This window comes from Salmo salar, chromosome 06 (assembly GCF_965601325.2).
Source record: "Salmo salar chromosome 06, fSalSal1, whole genome shotgun sequence".
Taxonomy (NCBI): domain Eukaryota; kingdom Metazoa; phylum Chordata; class Actinopteri; order Salmoniformes; family Salmonidae; genus Salmo; species Salmo salar.
In genome coordinates, this window is record NC_138296.1 from 77,762,348 (window position 1) to 77,781,065 (window position 18,718).

The 18,718-nt window shown below is 42.0% G+C and overlaps 1 protein-coding gene across 1 annotated transcript in view; it reads right to left on the reverse strand.

Annotated features, from left to right (window-relative positions):
- The window catches only part of LOC106608047 (kelch-like protein 29), a 418,259-nt gene extending 400,958 nt beyond the window's left edge, over nucleotides 1-17,301 (reverse strand). The window contains exon 1 of the mRNA XM_082976980.1: nucleotides 17,034-17,301. The gene's annotated coding sequence lies outside the window, so the exon portion shown is untranslated. The remainder of the gene's footprint in view (nucleotides 1-17,033) is intronic.
- Nucleotides 17,302-18,718: the final 1,417 nt, after the last annotated feature.

Below are 18,718 nucleotides of genomic sequence, written 5' to 3' on the forward strand. Positions count from 1 at the left end.
AGTAAAGAAGTGTCGCGCGCTTGGCGCAATTCCTGACAATAAAATTCAAAGTATTCAATTGCCGTACGTCGAAGCATGTCAACCGCTGTTTAAAATCAATTTTTACGTCATTTTTCTCGTAGAAAAGCGGTAAAATTCCGACAGGGAATCTCCTTTTCGGCAAACAGAGGAAAAAATCCCAAAGGCGGGGGCGGTCGGGGTCACGCGCATAAGCTAGTGTCTCTTGATGGGCCACTTGAGAAAGGCGATAATGTGTTTCAGCCTGGGGCTGGAATGACGACATTCTCTTTTTTCCCGGGCTATGAGAGCCTATGGAAGACGTGGGAAGTGTCACGTTAGAGCAGAGATCCTTAGTAAATGATAGAGATGGCAAAGAAGTTCCAGAAATGGTCAGACAGGCCACTTCCTGTAAAGGAATCTCTCAGGTTTTGACCTGCCATTTGAGTTCTGTTATACTCACAGACACCATTCAAACAGTTTTAGAAAATTTAGGGTGTTTTCTATCCATATGTAATAAGTATATGCATATTCTAGTTACTGAGTAGGAGTGGTAACCAGATTAAATCGGGTATGTTTTTTATCCAGCCGTGTCAATGCTGCCCCCTAGCCCTAACAGGTTTAAGTATTCAGTCCCTTTGCTATGAGACTCAAAATTGAGCTCAGATGCATCCTGTTTCCATTGACCATCCTTGAGATGTTTCTACAACTTGGAGTCCACCAGTGGTAAATTGAATTTGTTGGACATGATTTGGAAAGTCACACACACCCGTCTATATAATGTCAGAGCAAAAACCAAGCCAAGATGTCGAAGGAATTGTCCGTAGAGCTCGGAGACAGGATTAGGTGAGGCACAAACTGAGCAATTGAGGGAGAAGGGCCTTGGTCAGGGAAGAGACCGAGAAGCCGATGGTCACTGACATGGCTCCAGAGTTCTTCTGTGGAGATAGGAAACTTCCAGAAGGACAACCATCTCTGCAGCACTCCAGCAATCAGGCCTTTATGGTAGAGTGGCCAAATAGAGGGCCACTACCAGGTAAAAAGGCACATGACAGCCTGCTTGGAGTTTGCCAAAAGGCACCTAAAGGACTCTGACCATGAGAAACAAGATTCTCTGTGGGGATGTTTTTCAGCGGTAGGGACTATAAGACTAGTCTGGATCGACGCAAAGACGAACAAAGCAAAGTACAGAGAGATCCTTGAAAACCTGCTCCAGAGCGCTCAGGAAATCAGACAAGGTTCACCTCCAATAGGACAAAGACCCTAAGCACACAGCCAAGACAACACAGGAGTGGCTTCGGGAAACGTCTCCGAATGTCCTTGAGTGGCCCAGCCAGAGCCCGGACTTGAACCCAATTGAACATCTCTGGAGATACCGGAAAATAGCCATACAGCGACGCCCTCCATCCAACTTTCTTTTACCCCGTTTTCATGGTATCCAAATTGGTAGTTAGTATCATCGCTGCAACTCCCATACGGACTCGGGAGAGGCGAAAGTCGAGATCCGTGTGTCCTCCGAAACACAACCCAACCAAGCTGCACTGCTTCTTGACACAATGCCCACTTAACCCGGAAGCCAGCAGCACCAATGAGTCAGAGGAAACACCGAGGCGATGGGAAAAGGACATCCCTGCCGGCCAAACCTTCCCTTAACCCGGACGACGCTGGGCCAATTGTGCGCTGCCCTATGGGTCTCCCGGTTAAGGCCAGTTGCGACAGAGCCTGGACTCGAACCCAGAATCTCTAGTGGCACAGCCTTAGACCACTGTGCCACCTGGGAGGCCGACCCCATCCAACCTGACAGAGCTTGAGGGTCTGCAGAGTAGAATTGGAGAAACTCCCCATATCAAATGGTGTCTGTCACATGCGCCGAATACAACAGGTGTAGACCTTACAGCAAAATGCTTACTTACAAGCCTTTAACCAACAATGCAGTTAAGAAAAATAAGAAAGCATTTACTAAATACAGGTGTGCCATGCTTGTACCGTCATACCAAAGAAGATTCGAGGCTGCAATTGTTACCAAAGGTGCTTCAACAAAGTACTGAGTAAAGGGTCTGAATACTTATGTAATATTTTGTTTTGTTTTTTTGCTTTGTCATTATGGGGTATTGTGTGTAGATTGATGAGAAAAAGGCTGTAATGTAACAAAATGTGGTCTGAATACTTCCAAATTCATGACACACACGAGAACTGCTGCTACCAGACTCTTGTAATACTGCTCAGTTAATACACTGCCCCCTATCCCCAATACACGTGTAAATATTGTACCTTCCTGTACTATACTTATGCTAAAATGTTTCTTCTATTCTGAGACATTTACTTCATGTTCAAATTCTTATATTTTTCAAATCCACATGAAGTGAAGAGGCTAGGGGGAAAAAGCCAGGGCTTGGTTTGCAATTGGTTGATAGTCTAATCAGTGTAGCACCTGGCCCTGACACCCAGGGTGCCAGCCTGCTAGTTTAGAGGCTAATGAAGCCAAAGCATATTGAGACGAGGGGAAGAGTAACATTGGAGCTAGCTTCTGGAGGGGATACCAAATAACCCATGACAACTATCTGAAAAAGCCCAAAGTGACAATGCCTGCTCAATGGAATACACCAAGGCAGAGCTAAAAATATCTAGAGGCTGGCAGGAGCCTATATGGATGAAAATAAGCTGTTTCACTTAGCATCCATTGCATTGTTCCCGTCATATAAACCATAGATTACAGAAAATAGGCTAAATCAATTCCAGGCCATCAGCTGCCAAGGGTAAATCCATTTGAATCACTTTGACAGCACCCCTCTTGATTTGAACGAAACCTTCCATACATATTTGCCCGAAGCACTCAGAACGTGGTTTTTTATACCTGAATGTCAAAACATTCAAGAGATAAAAGGTGCTCAAAGTATACTTACTTTGCATACCCCACCATACACATGTAGAAAAGAAATGTGCCATCTAGAACCCAACATTGTTATTTGGCTGTCCCCATAGGATAACCCTTTGAAGAACCCTTTTTGGTTCAAGGTAGAACCCTTTCCACAGAGCATTCTACATGAAACCCAAAAGGATTCAACCTGAAACCAAAAACAGTTCTCCCTGGAACCAAAATCGGTTCTCCTATGGGGACAGCCGATAGTTTGCGCTTAGCAGACCTGAAATTTGCTCAGTGGCACAAGAAATGTGAGGGAACATTGCACATGACCATTAAGTTGACATTTGATGGTGGTTGGACCAGCAGGTCAACTTTGTGGTAGTAATGATAAAAAATGTAAATAAAAAAAAAAGGTTAAAATGTTAAATTGCCATCGTCAGAAATAGGGCTGTTACGGTGACCGCCATTACCACCACACCAGCAGTCACTAGTCTTGACCGCAGTCATATTACATTTGACCATTGCAGCTGGTCATTAGTAGCCTACCAAACTTGCTAACGGCAATTCACTAATGGCTTGGTACTCAGCTCTCTATTGTCCCTCTAATAATCCGTTCATCAAATCGACAATGCACTCGGAAAGTATTCAGACCCCTTAATTTTTCCACATTTTGTTACGTTACAGCCTTATTCTAAAATTGATTAAAAAAATGTCAATCTGCACAGAATATCCCATAATGACAAAGCAAGAAAAATGTATTGCTAATTTATTCGCCCCAGTCTAAGGTCCTGAGCAGGTTGTCAAGGATCTCTGTACTTTGCTCCGTTCATCTTCGTGTCGATCCTGACTAGTCTCCCAGTCCCTGCCATTTAAAAGCAACATGATGCTGCCACCACTATGCTTCCTCGTAGGGATGGTGCCAGGTTTCCTCCAGACAGTAATGCTTGGCATTCAGGCCAAAGAGTTCAATCTTGGTTTCGTCAGACCAGAGAAACTTGTTTCTCATGGTCTGAGAGTCTTTTGGCAAACTCCAACTGGGCTGTCATGTGCATTTTACCTTGGAGTGGATTCCGTCATGCCACTCTACCATAAAATGCCTGATTGGTGGAGTGCTACAGAGATGGTTGTCCTTCTGGAAGGTTCTCCCATCGCCACAGAGGAACTCTGGAGTTCTGTCAGAGTGACCATCGGCTTCTTGGTCTCCTCCCTGACCAAGACCCTTCTCTCTCGATTGCTCAGCTTGGCCGGGCGGCCAGCTCTAGGAAGTCTTGGTGGTTCCAAACTTCATCCACTTAAGAATGATGGAGGCCACTGGGGACCTTGAATGCTGCAGACATTTTTTGGAACACTTCCCCAGATCTGTGCCTCGACACTATCCTGTCTCGGGGCTCTACGGACAATTCCTTCGACCTCATGGCTTGGTTTTTGCTCTGACATGCACTGTCAACTGTGGGACCTTATATAGACAGGTGTGTGCCTTTCCAAATCATGTTCAGTCAATTGAATTTACTAAAAGGTGTTCTCCAAGTTGTAGAAACATCTCAAGGATGATCAATGAAAACAGGAAGCACCTAAGCTCAATTTCAAGCCACGCTTGTAGCGTCATACCCAAGAAGAATCAAGGCTGTAATCACTGACAAAGGTGCTTCAACAAAGTACTGCGTAAATGGTCTGAATACTTATGTAACCGTGATCAGTTTGTTTTTTTAAAATACATTTGCAATGATGTCTAAAAACCTGTTTTTGCTTTGTCATTATGGGGTGTGTAGATTGATGAGGAAAAAAAAACTATTATACATTTTAGAATAAGGCTGTAACGTAACAAAATGTGGAAAAAGTCAAGGGGTCTCAATACTTTGAGGGTACTGTACATCAGATTTCCTCTGCCACTGCATATAATTGGAAACTGATGGGCTGATTTAGCTGCACAAGAATGTAAACCCTCCTTAAATGTAGCCTAACAAATCCTGAATCTCCCCAAAAATCTAAATGGTATGCGCTTAATACAGTGGAGTTAGCCTATTTTGTTTGTGTCAAAACAATATACAGAACATACAAAATAATTATACATCGTTTACACCTTCCTAAAAATCAAGGCATTTAAATTCACGGTTTTATTTATTTTTGATCAAATTGGAGGTAGGCTATTTTTTTTGTACATAAAAAAAAAAAAACATTGGCTGCATCCTTGCAGCAGAGAGAGTGCCCCTGACTCAGTCTGTGGTTGTTGGGCATTCAGGGTTGTGTCACTGAGACCATTCTAGTCTGTAGTCAAACAGCAGACTTTTAGTGCTATGATACCAGTGCCACAACCCCCCGGAGCTCCTGTGCGAGAGAGGGCAGCTGAAGAGACTGCCTTTCATAGTTCATTGGTTTCTAAAGAGGCTTGTGAAACCACGCAGCTAGCTTGTGGCCTTTCGCCCCCATCTACATTAGCAAGTATATTACCCTTCACAACAGCCTCCATTGCTAGCTAAATATTCTGCATACTCATCCACAGTGAATATCACCATAGCTGAATGAGCGGCGTTGAGTGCTGAAGGAGAGGTCTTGGGATTTTATTTATTTATGTTTTATTTCACCTTTATTTAACCAGGTAGGCAAGTTGAGAACAAGTTCTCATTTACAACTGCGACCTGGCCAAGATAAAGCAAAGCAGTTCGACACATACAACAGCGTTACACATGGAGTAAAACAAACATAGTCAATAATACAGTAGAAAAATAAGTCTATATACAAATGTGAGCAAATGAGGTGAGATAAGGGAGGTAAAGGCAATAAATAGGCCATGGTGGCAAAGTAAATCCAATATAGCAAGTAAAACACTGGAATGGTAGATTTGCAGTAGATGAATGTGCAAAGTAGAAATACTGGGGTGCAAAGGAGAAAAATAAATAAATACAGTAGGGGAAGAGGTAGTTGTTTGGCCTATTTATAGAAGGGCTATGTACAGGTGCAGTGATCTGTGAGCTGCTCTGACAGCTGGTGCTTAAAGCTAGTGAGGGAGATAAGCGTTTCCAGTTTCAGAGATTTTTGTAGTTCGTTCCAGTCATTGGCAGCAGAGAAATGGAAGGAGAGGCGGCCAAAGTAGGAATTGGCTTTGGGGGTGACCAGTGAGATATACCCTCTTGGAGCGCGTGCTATGGGTGGGTGCTGCTATGGTGACCAGCGAGCTGAGATAAGGGGGGACTTTACCTAGCAAGGTCTTGTAGATGACCTGGAGCCAGTGGGTTTGGAGACGAGTATGAAGCGAGGCCCAGCCAACGAAAGCGTACAGGTCGCAGTGGTGGGTAGTATATGGGGCTTTGGTGACAAAACGGATGGCACTGTGATAGACTGCATCCAATTTATTGAGTAGGGTATTGGAGGCTATTTTGTAAATGACATCACCGAAGTCGAGGATCGGTAGGATGGTCAGTTTTACGAGGGTATGTTTGGCAGCATGAGTGAAGGATGCTTTGTTGCGAAATAGGAAGCCAATTTTACATTTAACTTTGGATTGGAGATGTTTGATGTGAGTCTGGAAGGAGAGTTTACAGTCTAACCAGACACCTAGGTATTTGTAGTTGTCCACATATTCTAAGTCAGAACCGATTTCCGATTTTTTTTCAGAGCGAGAGAGAGAGATAAAGATTGAAGTCCCATTTGGCCTGTTGCTCTAACGCCTCTCCTTACTATCTTGTTTGCACTGGCAGCCATATAAAGTCCGTTTCCCCAACGTGTTGGTACAGCAGTAGCATGCTCTTGGTCTTTAAAACCTTGTATGGCCTAAGCCTGGCATTGCTACCGGACTACAAGGGCAAAGACAAGAGGAGTAATATAAATAAATAAAGAGGGGATCAGGATTCTGTCCGGGGGAGGGATTATTCCAGTCCTGCCATTTCTTCCGCTCACTAATAACCAATAAATTGAGATTGTATTAAAAACAAATAAACCAAGCAATGCGAGTAGCCTAATCCTTCTCCAAATGTTCTCCCTGTACCTAGAGCTAGTGAGTTAACAAGACACAGGCAAAACAATACTACCAACCTTCTGTGTCACTTTCCTCTATGACAATCTCAACATAGCTCTTACACAGTATCCTACATCCAACATTTGTTTTCTCCATACCAGTAAGGTTTTTGCAACAGCTAAAATAATTTGACTGTTCCAAGTCCACAACAATGCTTAAACCACATCAGGAGACCACATTTGGGGTCTGGGAAAAATCTAAGACATTTAGATTTTTGGTTGTCGTTACCCTAATTCAACTGTGCAACAGCCAGAGACCATTTGGTTAACGATATTCCTGGAGTGCTCATGTGACTGCAGATTTTACAAAAAAGACCACTGGATTGATGAAAATAATCATGATATAAATTCTGCCAGGTAGGCATAGGCTACTATGTACACTCCCATGTTTCATGAGCTGAAATAAAAAGATCCCAGAAATGTTCCATAAGGACAAAAACCAAATGTTGTGCAGAAATGTGTTTACATCCCTGTTAGTGAGCATTTATCCTTTGCCAAGATAATCCATCCACCTGACAGGTCTGGCATATCATGAAGCTGATTAAACAGCATGATCATTACACAGGTGCACCTCTAGCTGGGGACAATAAAAGGCCACTAAGATTTGCAGTTTTGTCACAACACAATGCCACAGATGTTTCAAGTTTTGTGGGAGCATGCAATTGGCATGCTGACTGCAGGAATGTCCACCAGAGCTGTTGGCAGAGAATTTTATGTTAATTTCTCTACCATAAGCCGCCTCAAGTCATTTTAGAGAATTTGGCAGTACGTCCAACCGGTTTCACAACCGCAGACAACGTATAAGCATGCCAGCCCAGGACCTCCACATTCGGCTTCTTCACTTGCAGAATCATCGGAGACCAGCCACTTGAACAGCTGATGAAACTAACGAGTATTTCTGTCTGTAATAAAGCCCTTTTGTGGATAAAAACTCATTCTGATTGGCTGGGCATGGCTCCCAAGTGGGTGGGCCTGGCCCACACATGGCTGCGCCCCTGCCCAGTCATGTGAAACCCATAGATTAGGGCCTAATGAATTGATTTCAATTGATTTCCTTATATGAACTGTAATTTAGTAATTGAGAACCTTTCCATCTTCCAGAAGATGGTTTCATTACATTAGCATCATCGCTATCGGCTACACAGAGTGGTAGACGAACGCGCACACGCGGGGGTATTCCTGTGCCCTTACCTTCTCAGAAAGTTGAAGGAAAATATGAATCACTGATTTGTTCATGTCTTATCATAATCTTTGGCAAATTAATGGATTTTTAAAAGAAAAAAACATATTTCACACAGATATTATTTAGTATATGTAAAGACCAGATTAAATCAAGACTAGTGTGACTGGTGACAATATTAACCTATCACTTGTGAATGATGCCCAGCTTAAGGCAAACAGCGCATGCTTTTTTGTGGAACTTTCTCAAATCATAGTTGCACACCTCATGTAGCCTAGCCCATTTGCCTATAGGTTTTGATAAGGTTTGTATCACAACTAAAGTGTCCAAATAACTTCTTAAAATTAAGCACATTAATCTGCTTTACAGCGGGTGTAGAGCCTAACTGGCATACATACGCAGCGCTTGAGTTTCAAGTTTGGGGAAGATAATTTTTCACCATAAAAATGCACCTTCATAATAAAAGCATTACATACATAAATTGCATTTGTGGTCACTTGAGAATGGTGTTTTCCTGTAAATGGAACATTTGTGCTTATAGCCAACTGCCGTGTGCGCATTGCTGTGCTTATGTGGAGAAATAGCTTAATAGTTTGTCATCAACATTTTAAACTAAATGTTAATGTGTTGTGTCAGGCTCATTGCTTAAAAGGTTTATGCTAGTGGTTTTATTAATATAGGATCTATCACATCCCACAACTATCCCAGACAATGTTTGGAATATTTATTTATTGTACAGAATAGGTCAACTTTTGTACTATGCGGGATAGTAGATTGACATAGGCTAGTGCTTTTGCTATTCGTTAGGCCTACTCATCTTGTTGGCTGACGAAAAGTAAATGTGGACAGTTCTTCCAATATCTTCAATATGCGCCTCGGAATTGGATAAGGACCAATCACATAACAGAGCCATGTGAGTGAGCGGTGCTTCGGCACACAGCGGGGAGAAGGAAATTATAATTATTATTTTCAGCCCAAGGGCACAACAGCGACTGGCTGAAAAGAAGCAATGGATATCAAGTGCTTGTCAAAATTGTGAATAAGAGACTGATCGAGTGTGTACAGCCTGCGCAAAAAACAAAGCAGAGCTCTTGCCTTTAATGCGACTTTTTTCAAAATCAGTCGCATCATGCAGCCTTAAAATGCATAAAAAAATCTAAACATATAGCCCAACATTTGTATCACAACTAAAGTTGCATAAATAACTCTAAATTAAGCATACAGAAGTACCTGTTTCTTTGTTAACCGCTCACAGAATAGCCCCATGTGCGCACTCCCTCAAATAATTTGGAGAAAATATCCTTTATTTTATTCAGCTATGTTCAACTGTATTCTTCATAGTATAAAATAATGCTATGGCATTTTAAGCAAATCTTGTCTGCTAAGTAAACTAGTGTAGCCCACAAGCCATATGGCATATCCAGATCAGGACATAATATAAGGACAATGCAGAGTATGCCGTTCTGTTCTGAAATAGACTACATTTTCTTCATATGTTTCTTTAGACCCGTCTAAAATAAATAATGGATTTATTAGACTTTAAAAATGTAGATGTTCCAAAGATTTGCATCAGTGGCTTATAGGCTATACGTGGAAGACAGGAGACGCTAAATGTGTGTTAATTACCGGCAATTACACTAGACTGGCAGTTATTTGCTTGACAATGACCAGCTGACAATTTCATGACCGCCACAGCTGGTAAGTGCTGTTATGAAGTGGAAACGTCTAGAAGCAACAATGGCTCAGCCACGAAGTGGTGGGCCACACAAACCCACAGAACGGGACTGCTGAGTGCTGAAGCGCGTACAAATGGTCTGTCCTTGGTTGCATCACTCACTATCGCATTCCAAACTTCCTCTGGAAGCAACATCAGCGCAGGAACTGTTCGTCGGGAGCTTCATGAAATGGGTTTCCATGGCCAATTAGCCACACAAACAAGGCTAAGATCACTATATGCTAAGCCAAGGGTCGGCTGAAGTACTGTAAAGCTCGCCACCATTGGACTCTGGAGCAGTGGAAACGCGTTCTCTGGAGTGAGGAATCACGCTTCACCATCCCGCAGTCCGACGGACTAATCTGTTTGGCCGATGCCACGAAAATGCTACCTGCTCCAATGCATAGAGCCAACTGTAAAGTTTGGTGGAGGAATAATGATCTGGGGATGTTTTTCATGGTTTGGGCTAGGCCCCTTAGTTCCAGTGAAGGGAAATCTTAACGTTACAGCATACAATGACATTCTAGACGATTCTGTTTCCAACTTTGTGACAACAGTTTGGGTAAGGCCCTTTCCTGTTTCAGCATGACAATGCCCTCGTGCACAAAGTGAGGTCCATACAGAAATGGTTGGTTGAGATTGGTGTGGAAGAAATTGAGTGGCCTGCACAGAGCCCTGACCTAAACCCCAAGTCCCCACAGCAATGTTCCAACATCGAGTGGAAAGCCTTCCCAGAAGAGTGGAGGCTGTTATAGCAGCAAAGGGAGGACCAACTCAACATTAATACCCATGATTTTGTAATGAGATGTTTGCAGAGCAGGTGTCCACATACTTTGTCATGTAGAGCATCTCTCATTTATAAGACTGCACTAATCCATCAAATTCTCTCACAGGTAGCTTGTGTCAGACTAACAGGTGCAGGTAAGTCCAGGCACTGGACACTGTTGAGGTTCTCGTCACTAGTGTCCAACAGGGGTGGGTAAAGCCAGCTACCTCCGTCACACTTCTGGTTAGACAATTTTACAAATGATCATGCTCATTTACAGGTGTGGAATCCAGGAGTGGAAGGCCTCCTCGTGGTGGGTGGCATCACCATGCTGTCAGCAGTACCCACACTGGCACAGGGGTTTCTTCAGATAGTCAATCTCAAGGCTAACCACTGGGTCACGTTAAGGTGTATGACTCTTGTCATAACACCACCCCAGAGTTTCTCTCACAACTCACCTCATCTTTTCCAGGTACTGTCCCTTAACGCCGTCATCAACCCCACTGACATAAAAAATTAGACAGGTATCCTTTATTTTCTGTCTGCCATTAACATTATTGCATGTCTAAACGAACATTTAACTAATTCAATAACTGTATATTTACATACCTGATCAAGATGTAATTGTTTGTTTACGTCTTTTGCCTACCCTGTTCCCTTTAACGTTATTCCCACCTACACAGCACCCACCTCTCTATTCCACCATAATTCTGTATTTTGGTCCGATTGCCATGTGAGTACAAAAAAATAATAATAATAATTAAGTGACACCTGTACCAAACAATATAAGAGTTTAATAAATCAATCTTAAATATTGCAAGGTTTCACAAGGTGTTCATTGTTGTAAATGGTTATGTATCCCATGAACGCATTTGTTAGTTCCACATGATTAATTGTTGTATACTAGGAACTAAAATAGATACACATCTTTAGCTTTTAAAATGCCCAAAGCGCATTTAATATCATACGACAGAATCTGTATGAAGTTGGTTCTGAACTCAGGTAAAACAAAATGCATGGCATTTTCAAATGCCAGGCCGGTTACTAATCATGTCATTGCTACATTGGATGGACATACTATAGAGCAAGTCAAAGTCTACAAATATTTGGGTGTGTGGTTGATGACAAGCGGAGCTTCACTGTTCATGTGGAGGACTTGATAAGGAAGCGCAAGCTGAGAAGAGGTTTTTATTACCGGCATAAGGCTTGTTTTTCCTCTGGAGGCCAGGAAGGAGCTGGTACAATGTACATTACTGGCAGTTTTAGATTTTTGTGATGTTTTACACACACGCGCACACACACACACACACACACCCCTGAGAGCACTTGATTCAGTATATCATGCGGCCCTCATGTTCATTACCAATCAAAAACGTCTAATACTTAATTGTGATCTCTACAGCACCGTTGCCTGGTTGTCATTGACCTTGCGTAGGCTTAAAACACTGGTATACACTGATTTATAAGGCCACACTGGGTAAAATGCTACTTTGTTCTTTTTTAAATCAGGTCGGTAAATAAATATCAATTATGGTCCCATTCTCATTTGCTTTGAACAGTACCAAGAATTAGAGCAGGTCATGGTAGGAATAGTTTTAGTTACTCAGCTCTACGGTCCTGGAATTCTCTCCTGAACATTTTAAAATGTGATGGTCTAGTCATGTTGGTGGAGTTTAAACACTTAATCAATGTAAATATCATAGAAGAGTGTAATGACCTTTAGGACAGCTGTTTATTAGTCATGACATTCGTAAGTAATATGTAATTGTTGTACTGTATGCGTTTCTATACTTTTGTTTAATGTTGTGTTAGTGTACGTAAATTGTTTTGTCTGAAACGTTGTTCCCTCCTGCTGCTATTGGACCAGGTCTCTCTTCAAAAGTAAATGTTCTCAATGAGAAAAACCATATAAAAAAAAAAAGGTTAAAAAAAAATAAACACTAAAAGATGCAGTGCCTTCGGAAAGTATTCAGACCCCTTGACTTTTTCCACTTTGTTACTTTACAGCCTTATTCTAAAATGGATTCAACAAAAAAATCCTCAGCAATCTACACACAATACCGCAAAGAAAAAAAATTACTTTAGACATTTTTGCAAATCTAATAAAAACAAAAATACCATATAAAAAAAAAAGTTACAAAAATATTTACATAAATAGGCAAGTCAGTTAAGAACAAATTCTTAGTTACAATGACGGCCTACCCTGGCCAAACCCTAACCCGGACGACGCTGGGCCAATTGTGCGTCGCCCTATAGGACTCCCAATCACGGCCAGTTGTGAAACAGCCTGGAATCGAACCAGGGTCTGTACTGATGCCTCTAGCACTGAGGTGCAGTGCCATAGACAGCTGCGCCATTCAGCATCCTGTTTCCATTGATAATCCTTGAGATGTTTCTACAACTTGATTGGACATGATTTGGAAAGACACACACACACACACACACACACACACGTCTAAATAAAGGTCCCATAGTTGACAGTGCATGTCAGACAAAAAAAACAAGCGATGAGGTTGAAGGAATTGTCCGTAGCGCTCCTAGACAGGATTGCACAAATCTGGGGAAGGGTACAAAAAAAGATTCTGCAGGGCCATACTGAGCAATCGGGGAAGAAGGGCCTTGGTCAGGAAGGTGAACAAGAATCCGATGGTCACTGACAGAGCTCTAGAGTTCCTCTGTGGAAATGGGAGAAACTTCCAGAAGGACAACCATCTCTGCAGCACTCCACCAATCAGGCCTTTATGGTAGAGTGGCCAGATAGAAGCCACCTCTCAGTAAAAGGCACATGACAGCCCGCTTGAAGTTTGCCAAAAGGCACCAAAAGACTCAGACCATGAGAAACAAGATTCTCTGGTCTGATGAAACCAAGATTGAACCATTTCGCCAGAATGCCAAGCGACAAGTCTGGAAGAAACCTGGCACCATCCCTATGGTGAAGTATGGTGGTGGCAGCATGTTGTGGGGATGTTTTTTTAGTGGCAGGGACTGGGAGACTAGTCAGGATCGAGGCAAAGATGAACAGAGCAAAGTACAGAGAGATCCTTGATGAAAACCTACTCAGGACCTCAGACTGGAGCGAAGGTTCACCTTCCAACAGGACAACGACCCTAAGCACACAGCCAAGACAATGCAGGAGTGGCTTCAAGACAAGTCTCTGAATGTTCTTGAGGGGCCCAGCCAGAGGCCGGACTTGAACCTGAGCGAACATCTCTGGAGAGACCTGAAAATAGCTGTGCAGCAACGCTCCACATCCAACCTGACAGAGCTTGAGAGGATCTGCAGAGAAGAATGGGAGCAACTCCCCAAATACAGGTGTGCCAAGCTTTTAGTGTTATACCCAAGAAGACTCGAGGCTGTAATCGCTGCCAGAGGTGCTTCAACAAAGTACTGAGTAAAGGGTCTGAATGCTTATGCAAATGTAATATCAGTTTATTTGTAATGCAATTGCAAAAATAAACATTTTTTTTTTCCTTTGTCATTATGGGATATTGTTTATAGATTGATGAGGAGGAAAAAAATATTGAATCAATTTTAGAATAAGGCTGTAACGTAACAAAATCGGGAAAAAGTCAAGGGGTCTGAATACTTACCGAAGGAACTGTAAAGAGAACAATACTTGTGCCCCGTCCATTCCATGCCAGCCAGACAAGCCATTGTATGAATCATATCTATTTGCATATGAATGGAGTGGAAATTAGCTGACTGTGATCTGTAAGGTATGTAACGTGTCAAGCAGATTACACATTTTCTTTGCTATTGCTTAAACTAGCAACATTTAAGACATCGATTTCATGTTGTTGAAATATTAACAAGGTACCCAAAAGTAATTTGAAGTAATGTTGTCATCTTATTAGCTTAACAAAACTTGTTAAAAAAGCTAAATTGTTGCAGAAATCAGATTTGTTTGCATAGCGGGGATGAATAGAATGTCATTTAGGTCATCGCACGTTGATATAGCAACGGACGCTAATAGTTTATCGAATTCCATTGTGACACTTTTTGGCAGGGGGACACCATTTGTCATGACAGGCCCAAGTGTAATAGCATAACAAACTGCAAAAACTGCACATTAATTGCCTGCCTGCGTTTCATCCGAGGTCCTACAGAAGTTCAACCAGTCCAGCTCTGTCAGAGACCAAAAGCTAACCAACACAGAGCCAAGACGAGCCTCTGTTTCAGAGATCATATAGTAGATTTAAACTAGGCATTCCCAACACACTTTAATAATTCCCTGATGGTGATGCATGTTTATCACTGCAGAGAGGCAAAGACACTTCATGATGCACTTACTGTATTAACCTGAGAAGATTCAAATACCAACATATACCCTCACACACGCATGTACACACACACCCTTACTTTTCTGCCACCACAGCCCTATCCCTTCATAAAGGCTAGTTATTGTAAATATGCAGTGCCAATCCTGCCCCTATATTAAACTGAGGTGAGAAGCCCCTGTTAAACGAGCACAGCTCTGAGACAAATGCATTGTCTCACCTCATCAACTACCGATCCCCCTGCCTCTTCTGAGATGACTGCTATAAAAGCCCTTAATCCCAGGCTTGAGTCACATTACATGCTAGCTTTACCAATGTAATGTTGGCCATGGGAGTGTCCCACTCTACTGTATCCTACCTTAACACCCCATCGTATCGTATCTTAATAAACACCTGAGAAGTGGGCTTTTAGTCATTGAGAACAATTGCCTTTTACAATACTGACCTTGTTACGTCCACCTCAGAATGTATAGTAGATTAGCGACACGCTATAACGTTGCTAATATAGTGCATTTGTGTTTGATGAACAGCTAGGTCTGTTTCCGAGCAGATAGTGAGTTGCTGAGTAAGAAATAAAATACTGACGTTCGTTTTTCAACACACATGCAGTTTTCAGTACTGGTGTGTTACTGCTATAGTACATGGGTTATAATAAAGTTTAGTTGCAGGTGTCAGTATATGTTAATGTATACCACATTAACAGCCAACTAGTGTACTTTATTTTTCAGTCAGTTTCATAAACAATGGTTGTCCAAAACGCTGCTTGGCATCTTAAGAGTTATTTTGTAAACATGCTTTCAATGGTCCGTGCGACATTTGGGCTAATGAATTAGGCTACTGCTGGCAGTGTGCTGTGTAGAGATTGTGCAGGGATTACTTCTGTGACGCATCAATATCCATCTCTAATATGTACAGAGATAGCAATAACAGACTAATATACACCGACTGTATAATGTAAATGAAGATTGACAGTATTGTTTAGCCTACATAGTGGACGAGCCTGGTGATGTGTATTGTATCTATTCAATATCTCAAACAGTATTGTAATACTTGGCCTTGCTACATAGCAAACATAATGCTGCTTGTGACAGCAACTAAGAACAGCCTGACCTCAAAGACTAGGTTACTTAAGGCAAAAACGAAAGGAGGTAGTTTAGTTGGGGAGGATGCAAATCAAAGGTTATTTGTTCACATCAGTCAACTTTAGCATTTTAGTTAATTAGCAACTACTTATTTTTAGCTACTTTGCAATTACTTAACTACCATGTTAGCTAACCCTTCCCCTAACCCAAATCTTAACCCCAAACCAAGGTAATGTTAGTCACCTAGTTAACATTTGCCATACCAAATTGCAATGTATCATATGAAATGGATGACAGGACACCTGCAAATGAACACATACCATATCATACTAAATGGGAAACAGATGTATTTTTACTATGCCATGTCTACCCCCAGGTTGAACAGAAGAGGATGTGCACAAGAACGTTAGAAGAAAAAAAAAATAATAATAATAAATCACCCCATACTTTTAATTGGGGAAATGGAAGGAGAGCCTGTGACCATGACTTCTGCTTTGGGACATTAACAAGGCCGCACTCCATCTTAACTCCTCCTCCACATTTACCGGATTGGTTTAACAGCGAGGAAGAGAACCTCCCTGGACATTTGTTATTATATCATCAGGACCTGAAAGAAAGAACCGCGCTGCTCAGGCACATCTTTTACGCCTGCTAATGTAGGTTATGCAAGAATAAACCATAAAGAGATCAATACTCGTGCGCCGTCCATTCTCAGAACCATAATCTAGGGTTCAGAACCTTCTCTACCACTTCAACATGGACCTAGCTTGGGCTTTGTATTATTCCGACAATACCTAGGAGTTAAATTGTTTTTTCATTCAGATCCAGCCCATGCCACAGCCAACAACAATGTCACACTGACCCCAGTTATAAGCCCTAGCAGGAAGTTCTCTAGCAGAGGGTCATGGCTAGAAGGGATCGCACAACATGAGAGCCGCAGCGCCCATTTGCTTATATTATTTAACTCAGCAAGAGGTGGCACAGATTAACCTTCACACACGTTCAGGCAAAGCATGGGACATTCTCATAATGAGCCAGGTCCTGCGTAAAGCGTAGCCTAAACTCAGCCTGACACGGACCACATAAAAAATGCATAAAGTAGGCCTATAGTCTTTCGTGCGCTGACACGCAGTTTATCCTTACCTCCCTAGTCGCAGTTCAGCTTCAGCACCGGCGTTCGTCCTTGTTTCACTGCCTATACGACGCTTATCTTTGAATGATGTTTTAATCCAACAAAGACTGTTGCATTTTACGGCTAAATGTATTATGTTGCCTCTTGCTTTATCCCTTCTGTTGCCTGTCAGGTGTCCGCTGTTTGCGGGCTACTGTCTCTCCGTTGACAATTGTGAGCGGAGTGGTCGGGAGTTTTGGCAGATGCCACAGAACGCGTCTTTATCCGATCCCTGCTCAGCGTCGGTTGGTTAGATTCGAGCGAATGCCTGGTGGGACAGACACACCGTGTGGCTACTTTACTCCCCGATACCGCTCCTCCCCTTTTGCTTTGGCTTTCTACAGAGCCCTACAGCGCCTCTCACTTGTCTTCGTATAGAACTACATAAACTTACATCTTGGAAAGACTGCATCTTGGTAGCTTTATTTGCTGCGGTGTTCACTAAAAAGCAGAAACATTCGTTGCGGAGAGCTGTGGTAGTCGACCATCAGCCCAAAGCCCACCTGAGGTCAGGTGTCCAAACGGTGGGGAAAATGTCTTATTTCCTAATCGTGTACACGGTAGATTACTTTGTCAATTAAATGGACCTTCTCCCAACATTTGAACATAATCCTACTAAGAATAATACATTTCAATAATTCCTTTCTAAATTAATACAAATATATTTCTGATATTTTGGGCATGAAAAATACAAGAGGCCTAGGTTATAACATTCCCCTCAAATTTGATTTGGTCAAATTAAGAAATCCCCTCTAGCCGTAATGAATAATGTAAGGAAATAACAGTCTGTCACAATAACGAAAACATAGCCCTGCAATACATTTCAGAATCATTTTTATATTTCTAGTTATCCAGCTCTAGACCAGCGATATATGTATATGTATGAGCCAGACATATATGGATATGTATGCGCCAGAAATAATATGGATATGTATGCGCAGTGGCGTGTGTCGGAGTCGCCGCAGGGCCCCAGTTGCGCTACACTGCATTCCGTTGGGCTTCAACTGACCTGAACGTGTTTCTACAGCTGACCCACAACAGCGTCCAGAGGCCTCAGCAGGTAGCTACTACAGCATGCATAAAAGTTTTTTGTGTCGACTCAGGCACAAAAAGAGTGCTACATTTCTCAAGCTTCTGCTAGAGTTGCAAAAATTACAATTATTTTTTATAGATGTTATCACATTTTTAAATGACTTCTAGTATATTTTTTATGTCACCTTTTATTCATTTTGAAAATACCATGGTGTAAATTATATTTTTGGAAGTGCAATCTTTTTCAAAAATAATATTAATGAAACATCAATATTATAATTTGTGAGTGCTCTGTGCACACTAGAATAAAGCATGAAGAACATTTGTCTTTATAATAAAAATGTTGGCCTGTGGCAATTATTTTCAAGTCATAATCTAATTTTACGATTTAGTACTAAAGTAAATTTAATTGACAGTAGAATAAAACGGATATACTGAAATAAAGTAGGCCTATCAATTGTTAATAGCCAAAAAGAGGACACACTCAGAAATACTGTAACTAGATAAAAGTGCTGACCCTGTGCACCCTATGAAGTGAACAGAATCTCAAGGCGATAAACAGAAGTAATTGGGCCCAGGGGGAGGGAAGGGAAGTAACCCACCACCTCATCTATAAGTGTAGCCA